Source organism: Lissotriton helveticus, chromosome 9 (assembly GCF_964261635.1).
Source record: "Lissotriton helveticus chromosome 9, aLisHel1.1, whole genome shotgun sequence".
NCBI classification, from domain to species: Eukaryota; Metazoa; Chordata; class Amphibia; order Caudata; family Salamandridae; genus Lissotriton; species Lissotriton helveticus.
This window is the reverse complement of record NC_136070.1, coordinates 911,928,351-911,936,841: the sequence shown is the minus strand read 5'-3', so window position 1 is coordinate 911,936,841 and position 8,491 is coordinate 911,928,351. Positions and strand designations below refer to the sequence as shown.

The following is an 8,491-nucleotide window of genomic DNA, read 5'->3' as shown; positions in this document are numbered from 1 at the left end:
TTACAGGCCGGGTTTCAGTCAACATCCGCCAGGCAGGCAGTGGACAGGGTGTCTCTTCTGTCAGTGGTCACCACCACATTGATGGACGAAGCGTCAGCTGGAATGGAGGAGTGCCGCCAATAAGAGGAATTGTTTGCTGCATGCAACTTACTTACCAATTTCAACAGGACAACTCCAACAACATACGCAATACAGATACAGTATCCATTGTTGTCTTTTATTCTATGAGTGTGACTGCATGTGCTTACCTTTACTTTGTAACCAAAGATTGTCTGTAAACTCTGTATCTTCAATTATTGTTTGTCCATGCTCTGCTTTTTTTTTCTTCTCTCAACAAAACCTACCCAAAAAGAAACCCCCATTCCCATCCATTTTACAAACCCTAACCCTCTTCCCCCGGGCTGTGTTGTTTTGCTTGATGTCTGACTAAAATGACATCAATAATTCCACACACTTGCTGGGGAGGATAAGGTGATAGCAGCAACAGGCTGGTGAAGGAATACGAGGATATCTTCTAGACTTACTCAGCTTCAGTACTATATCTTCTAGTAGTAGTAGCCAATGTCAAATAAATTCAACGCAAGTACTAGTTATACTTGCAATACTTTACCATTTGTTAGGCTACATTATGGCACTGTTCTAGTGTACTGTCCCCTGCTATTTTCTCGATCGTACCGTAACCGTTGTAATGCTACAGTAAGGAGTACAAACAAGGTTTCGTTTTCTTTTTTTCCATAGGCATGCAACTGCCACTGTGTCACACCACTAGTAACACCGCAATGAGGAAATGTCACCCGCCCAGGAATGACAACGTTAATCCCCATTTCACCTGGAGCCAGCCCTGGGCCTAGCCCTAATTTCTAACACAAATTACAGGTAAGATAAGCGTTTGGTGGGAGGTAGTATAATGGAGTATTATTTCGGAGTAGACAAGAGTTTGACGGTTGTACTACTAAAGTCCTACGACTGTTCAGGAAAACAAAGTTACTGTTACACCCCCGCCCCCCACCCACCAGACTGAAAAGCAGTAAAAAACAGGTATGGTCAGATAAAGTAGTTGAAAAATATATTTATTTATCCCTAACAAAATAATCTCCCTCACCCACCCTAACCCCAACGATTGTCTCTGAAACGTCCCAAAACGATCCCAACTCCCAAATCCCACCCCCCAAAAGTCTATAAAAAAAGGGCAAGGGACACTCCACTACTGGAGGGTGCTGGTGCTGGTGCATGATGCGGCATGGGCATCATACTCCTTGCGGAGGGTGGCAAGCTCGGAGCGGAGGCCCTTAACCAAGGTCTTATACCTCAGGACCTCCTGCTCCAGGTTGGACATGCGGACTCGTAGGCGGTGTTGGCGTTCCTTGCAGCTCCTGTGGGGGGCAGCTGGTGTTTCGGGTGCTTGGCGGTGGCGGTCGGCTTTCTTAGCCCGGCTCGGTCCCGCTGGTTTAGTCACGGAGGAGGATGCAGTCGAAGATGTTGCCCCGCTCGACTGCGTGTCCTCCTCCTCCTCCAGGGCCACCAGCCGCCGATACTCGGCGACTGTGGCCTCCAGCCTCCGTTGCCGGGCCAATCTAGCCTGCTCCCTCCTTGTTGTTGATTTGGAAGGAGCAACTATATGAAGAAAGAAAGACATAGTCTGTAACCAATGCTCCTTATTAATAACACAAAGTGATTGAGCCGAAAGTTGGGTCACAGAGTACAAGTAGCAAATTGAAAGCACAGTACATAACTATTGAGGACAGTATCTATGTAACCCTCCCACTTCTGCATCCTTGCTCTAACAGTAGTGGTAGTTTAATGAACTAATTCTACGACCACTATGGACTTCCATTACAGTCGACTATGACAGTACACCAGTCTTATTCTTCTTCTTCTCTCTTGTTTAGGGAAATGGGTACGTTATCTTATGCAAGCCGGCAGAATGACATGGACACAGCACAGTGAAGTTGCACCCGAGAAAAAAAGTTGCACACCATGATGATGGAGACAGACTTGCGTTACTGTACCGGTCCAGTACATGCAGGTGGTGAAGCTATTACTTTTCTATTACGGGTGGCACTGAGAATACTCTGTTACAAGGGCTACTGCTTAATTAATTTACCTTTCACCCTACAGTGCAAATGAGTACTAGAAAAGGAAACTGAAGAAGCTAACTAATTTGATTATCTATCACTTCACATGGGACGTATTTAATGACAGATGAGATGACTTTAGGTGCTTTGCTTAATATTGAGTGAACACAGTGATACACCCACACATGAATGACGTACTACAAGTAAACTAAAGTTATTAAGAGAGGTACGGAGTGTCCACCGTAATAACCAGATATATGCTGTGAATGCAAACGCAATACAAAGTACTGCTACTATTCATGGTAGTATTGGACACATTTACAATTTCTTTTCCTTGCCTTCCCTGCACTGGGACGGACGTGCGGGTGCGGTGGTACATGCTCTTCAAGGTAACACTTACTTCACCTGGCGACCATCTACTCTCTCTAGATACACATTTGCTATGTAAGAGTCAGAGAATACCATGCTCCAGGCATCCATTCATTCAAAGTATACGCACACATACAGTTTCTGTTTCACCCACCCAGGCTGCTGTCCTTCCACCCATCCTTGCTTCATCATTGACCCAGCCATGCACCATACCATATTCTTTCCTTCCCAGCCACCTCTGGGTCCAAGCAAACACATATCGTTCTTCTTTGCCAGCCATCATACAAGTTCGCGTCCCACTTACTTACACCCTTCTTTCGCTTTTCGTTCATCCCATCCATCACGTTCGTCTAAGAACTTATTGGGATTCTTCTCACCAAAAACTTCACAGCTAAGTCGAAGTACATTTCGAGGAGGCTACTACCTGGTTGATTTGTAATTGTAATACACCCGTGCAGAAAGCACACTATGCAGTCTTCAATCTCAATAAGTAAGGAATATATAGCTTACCTGTTTCCGCCACCACCGTTTGATCCCCCACAGGAACGGCCACCAGCTCTTCTACCGCCGCATCCTCCCCAGAGGCCTCCGAGTCCAAGTCCAACACATCAGCCACCTCCGCGCTGGCCCCGTCACCAGATGTTACACCTACAAAGTACATTTAAGAAAGTTAGAATACACCACTCACTACTATATAATATTTGGTCTAGGAGAAATGTTAAAAAAACAGAATACAATGTAATAATTTGTGACTGTCTACTCCATAGTAAAAATGTCCCATTTTCCAGGGAAGGCTGTTGTCTTGCTGCACTTTTATGCACAACTGATGAATGCTTGCTTTTGATTTTTAACACGCACCACTTTTTCTCCTAACAGACAGAAGCTTGACTCCTGAGTCCTAAGAACACGACCAGGATCAAGTTCAAAGTAGGTGAGAGTTCGGCTCGACCACAAGAAATGTGTCCAATTAATCGTCAGCACTAACCACTTTTCCGTTTACAGTTAAATAGTTTTATGACAAAGTAGATTTCAATAAATGTGTTTACTTTTAATAAAGCTTTTACACTTAAATAGACTCTGTGGTTTTTGTTCCTCTAGACTAGAGTGGATGAGCTAAAGGTTTTGGAATTTTTGCAAGCATGAGTGCCTCTGACACTTCTTGACTGTGCTGTGACTCCGTACTACTCTCTTGTCCTGCGTACGATAATCTAGAGATCATTGGGGATCTATAATCGGTGACTTCGGGAGCTGAATGACTCTGCCACACTATCTAGTCAGTAAGGAGACAGTGCATAGAGGTATTGCTGAATATAATGGGAGTCCAATGGAATTGCCAAATGTCCAATCTTAGTTAGCTACACAGACAGACTAATAAGAATAGTCTAGTAATACCACAGGGAGTCATCATATTCGAGGCAGGATAAGAATTTATATCCAGTCTACAAGAAGATCAAAGACGATTTAGAAAAAATCGAATGAGGAACGCTAGGAAAAAATAGGTACTGTTTAGTAAAATGTAAACTTACTGGGGCCAGCAAAGGAGCCCTCGCCTGCCCGATCCTGGCCTGCATCCTCAGCACCCTCCTCCTGTGCCCTCTTGCCCTTGGGGGGAGCTGATGTACAACATGAAAGAAAGAAAAACCATAAAACATGGATGAGATTTTTCAACCAAATCAAACATTTCAAAAGAACAATAACAACATATTTTGGAAAAATAGCAAATAGATAGACAACTATTCCACGGGATCTATCTCATGTGGTATACTACGTTATTCGTATTGCCTGATTTGCGGAACGTTGACTTAGAAAGTTCCTATGTAACTCAATAAACAGACTACTAAAGAGGTTTGCCTAGGCCTGGCACTGCAGGCAGTAGTGCACAACACGTGACAGACAAAGTCCATCCTGCTTGCAGATCAGTGAATACTCAAACTATCAATCCACCCGCCACCACCGCCACTATTTCTTCTGATAGCCATGTGACTGTCTAAAGGAAGGACACTGGACTTCAGTCTGTTGGGGCTGATTTATAAGTCCCTTGCGGAAGTTGCGGCTGATTTTCCTCCATTGTTGCGTGCCTTTTCTGACGCAGCGGCAGAACAAAAGACTCGCCATGGTGTTGGTGCGGCGTATATATTAAAAAAAAAAACACATATGGGCGATGCATCACGTTGTAAAGCCCTGCGCCATCAGGGGGCGTTCCGGCGCAAGGGAGGGCGTACCTGCGCAGGAACGAATCCTAAAAGTGGCTGAGGGAAATCTACAAGATGTCAATCAGTCATTTTTATGACAATGATGCATGACTCAAACCCTGCGCGCTTGAAGCCGACGTACGGCTTGATGCAGCATTGGGGAGATAGGGTACCCCAGAGCATTGCTGGAGCTGCGCCATCGTTGGCACGCAACTCCAGCAATGCGCTGCCTTTACGGCACAGATGCGTAAGGCTTCTGTGACGTTTTGGGCCAATGGGTGGTGGTGGCATGGCACACAATTACTGCCGCATCCCTGCTACTTTGCAGGGATGCGCCGGTAATTGAAAATATGACCCTTACTGTCTAGCATTACGCAGTTCTTTTCTTTACAGTACACTGATACATAATTTCTCAGGCCAATGAAATGCTTCTGAACACAACATACAAAACAAAGAAGCATAGTAGCAAGCAAGGCTACTGAGAAGGAGAGCAGTGCACCTGAAAATGAAATGCATAGAAGATTTTGAAATATAATTTACCTCAATGTAATCGGCAGCATTATTGCTCTTGGTAAAGAACAAAGATTTGCAAATAACAGAGCAGGATAAAACAGAGTAGTAAATGTACTACTACTACTACTCACCAAGCCCGGGGACCTCTACGCCGAGCGCGTCCAGCAAGTCCCGCTCCCGGTCCATGACATCGGTCCAGCGGTGGGTGGCCTGGTTATATGTGCGCCGGACCCCAGAGATCTTGTACATGGCCCGGCACACCTTCTCCCACCGCTGGCGGCGCTCCCGGATGCCATAGCCGGTCGCGATCTTGCCGCCTCCCAGGATCGTCTTGGGGAGGCGGCGCTGGACATGGAAGATCAGTGCCGCCACTTCCTCCGCGCTAAAGATCTCCCTCGGGACCACTTGCTCCCCCCTTAAACGCCCGCACGGGAGCCGGGCACGGGGTGCGGGACCCTTCCCCTTCTCAGGGTGCTTCCCGGCTCCCTTTACCATGGTCTGGGCAGAAATAAACTTAAATGATAAAGAAGAAATAGAATAGTGAAGAAGAAAATAAAAGAGTTTAAAAAAGTAGTTTAAAAGTAACTAAAAGCTGCAGAAAACACAAAAATATAGAGCTAGAAAAATAGAGGGTTAGATAATAAGTAAAATTAGATCAAAAAAACTTCAAACAAGCAAAGGATGGCAGAGATTGAGAGAGGATAGAGAAAGCATGCCCAGAACCATAGCAATGAATGAGAAACAAGATGGCCGCGCCCGTTCACGACCGCGTGGGTAAGTTCGCGCGAGATTTTCCTTGCGAGTACGCGCGAACTTGTACTCGCGAGCAGCACACTTTGCGAGATTACACATAGCGGGCGGAAACGGAATTACGTCACGCCAACAAGATGGCCGCGCCCGTGTACGACCGATAGGGTAACTTGGCAAACGAATAGCTAGAAGCGCCTCGCGAACACGCGCAAGATCACGCGAACATACACGTCGCAACAAAAACAATTTTGTATTCGCACGTATTCGCGGCTTCCGAAATCGATCTCGCACGGATTCGCGCCCCAAATAACGCGCGAAATTGCAAAAAAAACGATTTTAGCTAAAATGAAAGCAATGAGCAGGTGCAAAAGTTCAAACTTAACATTAGTAACATTCAAGGTAGTGCTTCCTGATGGGCCCCTCCAGAGTTTGCAACAATTCTATGACCCTGCTATGACCCAAACAGCAGGCTCATAGAATAGCACCATAAAGGTCCTGTAAAAAAAAAATTTCACTGCAACAAAAAGCAAATTACAGATAAGGAAGGAAGCAGGTGCCAGCCAGACTGGAACTTTCAAAATTACTGACACATTAATGAAACACAAATTAATTGATGGCAGTTGAAGAAGGGCAGGTGTGCTAGCTTTTTTCAACCACCATAATCTACAGTAATAAATAAACCTAATAGGTGCCTGTGAGGATGTACTAGAGGGTGGCATGGGTGTCCCAGAGGGTGGCAGTGGTGAAACAGAGGGTGCTGTGAACCTGTGATGATAAACCAGACGTAGAAACAACATAGTCGCGGCCGTTGCAAGCCGAAAAGTAAGTTCGCAATTGCGAACTTGTCCCAAAATCGGCGCGAACACGCGCCAACACAAAAAACGGAAAAATCCGCAAGTCCGCTAGAGTTCGCGGATCTTCGCGGATTGCGAATCCGTAAATACGCAAGTTCGCGGATTGCCAATCCGCAAAATCCGCCCATGCTTACCTACACTACACAAACAGTACAACACTACCCTAAACCCTAAAACACTACCCCCAGCATGACCCTACACTACACAAACACTACAACACTACCCTAAACCCTAAAACACTACCCCCAGCATGACCCTACACTACGCAAACACTACAACACTACCCAAAACCCTAAAACACTACACCCCAGCATGACCCTACACTACGCAAACACTACAACACTACCCTAATTCCTAAAACACTACCCCCAGCATGACCCTACACTACACAAACACTACAACACAACCCTAAACCCTAAAACACTACCCCCAGCATGACCCTACACTACGCAAACACTACAACACAACCCTAAACCCTAAAACACTACCCCCAGCATGACCCTACACTACGCAAACACTACAACACTACCCTAAACCCTAAAACACTACCCCCAGCATGACCCTACACTACGCAAACACTACAACACTACCCAAAACCCTAAAACACTACACCCCAGCATGACCTTACACTACGCAAACACTACAACACTACCCTAAACCCTAAAACACTACCCCCAGCATGACCCTACACTACGTAAACACAACAACACTACCCAAAACCCTAAAACACTACACCCCAGCATGACCCTACACTACGCAAACACTATAACACTACCCTAAACCCTAAAACACTACCCCCAGCATGACCCTACACTACGCAAACACTACAACACTACCCTAAACCCTAAAACACTACCCCCAGCATGACCCTACACTACGCAAACACTACAACACTACCCTAAACCCTAAAACACTACCCCCAGCATGACCCTACACTACGCAAACACTACAACACTACCCTAAACCCTAAAACACTACCCCCAGCATGACCCTACACTACGCAAACACTACAACACTACCCTAAACCCTAAAACACTACCCCCAGCATGACCCTACACTACGCAAACACTACAACACTACCCAAAACCCTAAAACACTACCCCCAGCATGACCCTACACTACGCAAACACTACAACACTACCCAAAACCCTAAAACACTACCCCCCAGCATGACCCTACACTACGCAAACACTACAACACTACCCAAAACCCTAAAACACTACCCCCAGCATGACCCTACACTACGCAAACACTACAACACTACCCAAAACCCTAAAACACTACCCCCAGCATGACCCTACACTACGCAAACACTACAACACTACCCAAAACCCTAAAACACTACACCCCAGCATGACCCTACACTACGCAAACACTACAACACTACCCAAAACCCTAAAACACTACACCCCAGCTTGACCCTACACTACGCAAACACTACAACACTACCCAAAACCCTAAAACACTACCCCCAGCATGACCCTACACTACGCAAACACTACAACACTACCCAAAACCCTAAAACACTACCCCCAGCATGACCCTACACTACGCAAACACTACAACACTACCCTAAACCCTAAAATACTACACCCCAGCATGACCCTACACTACGCAAACACTACAACACTACCCAAAACCCTAAAACACTACCCCCAGCATGACCCTACACTACGCAAACACTACAACACTATCCTAAACCCTAAAACACTACGCCCAGCATGACCCTACACTACGC

The 8,491-nt window shown here is 45.9% G+C and overlaps 1 long non-coding RNA gene across 1 annotated transcript; it reads right to left on the bottom strand.

The window, feature by feature from the left end:
- Positions 1 to 720: 720 nt before the first annotated feature.
- On the bottom strand, positions 721 to 4,184 carry LOC144783049 (uncharacterized). Its single transcript, XR_013601376.1, has 2 exons — positions 3,971 to 4,184; positions 721 to 3,092 (listed from the first exon to the last, which is right to left on the bottom strand). It is a non-coding gene; the product is annotated as an uncharacterized LOC144783049 (long non-coding RNA).
- Between the last annotated feature and the right edge of the window lie 4,307 nt (positions 4,185 to 8,491).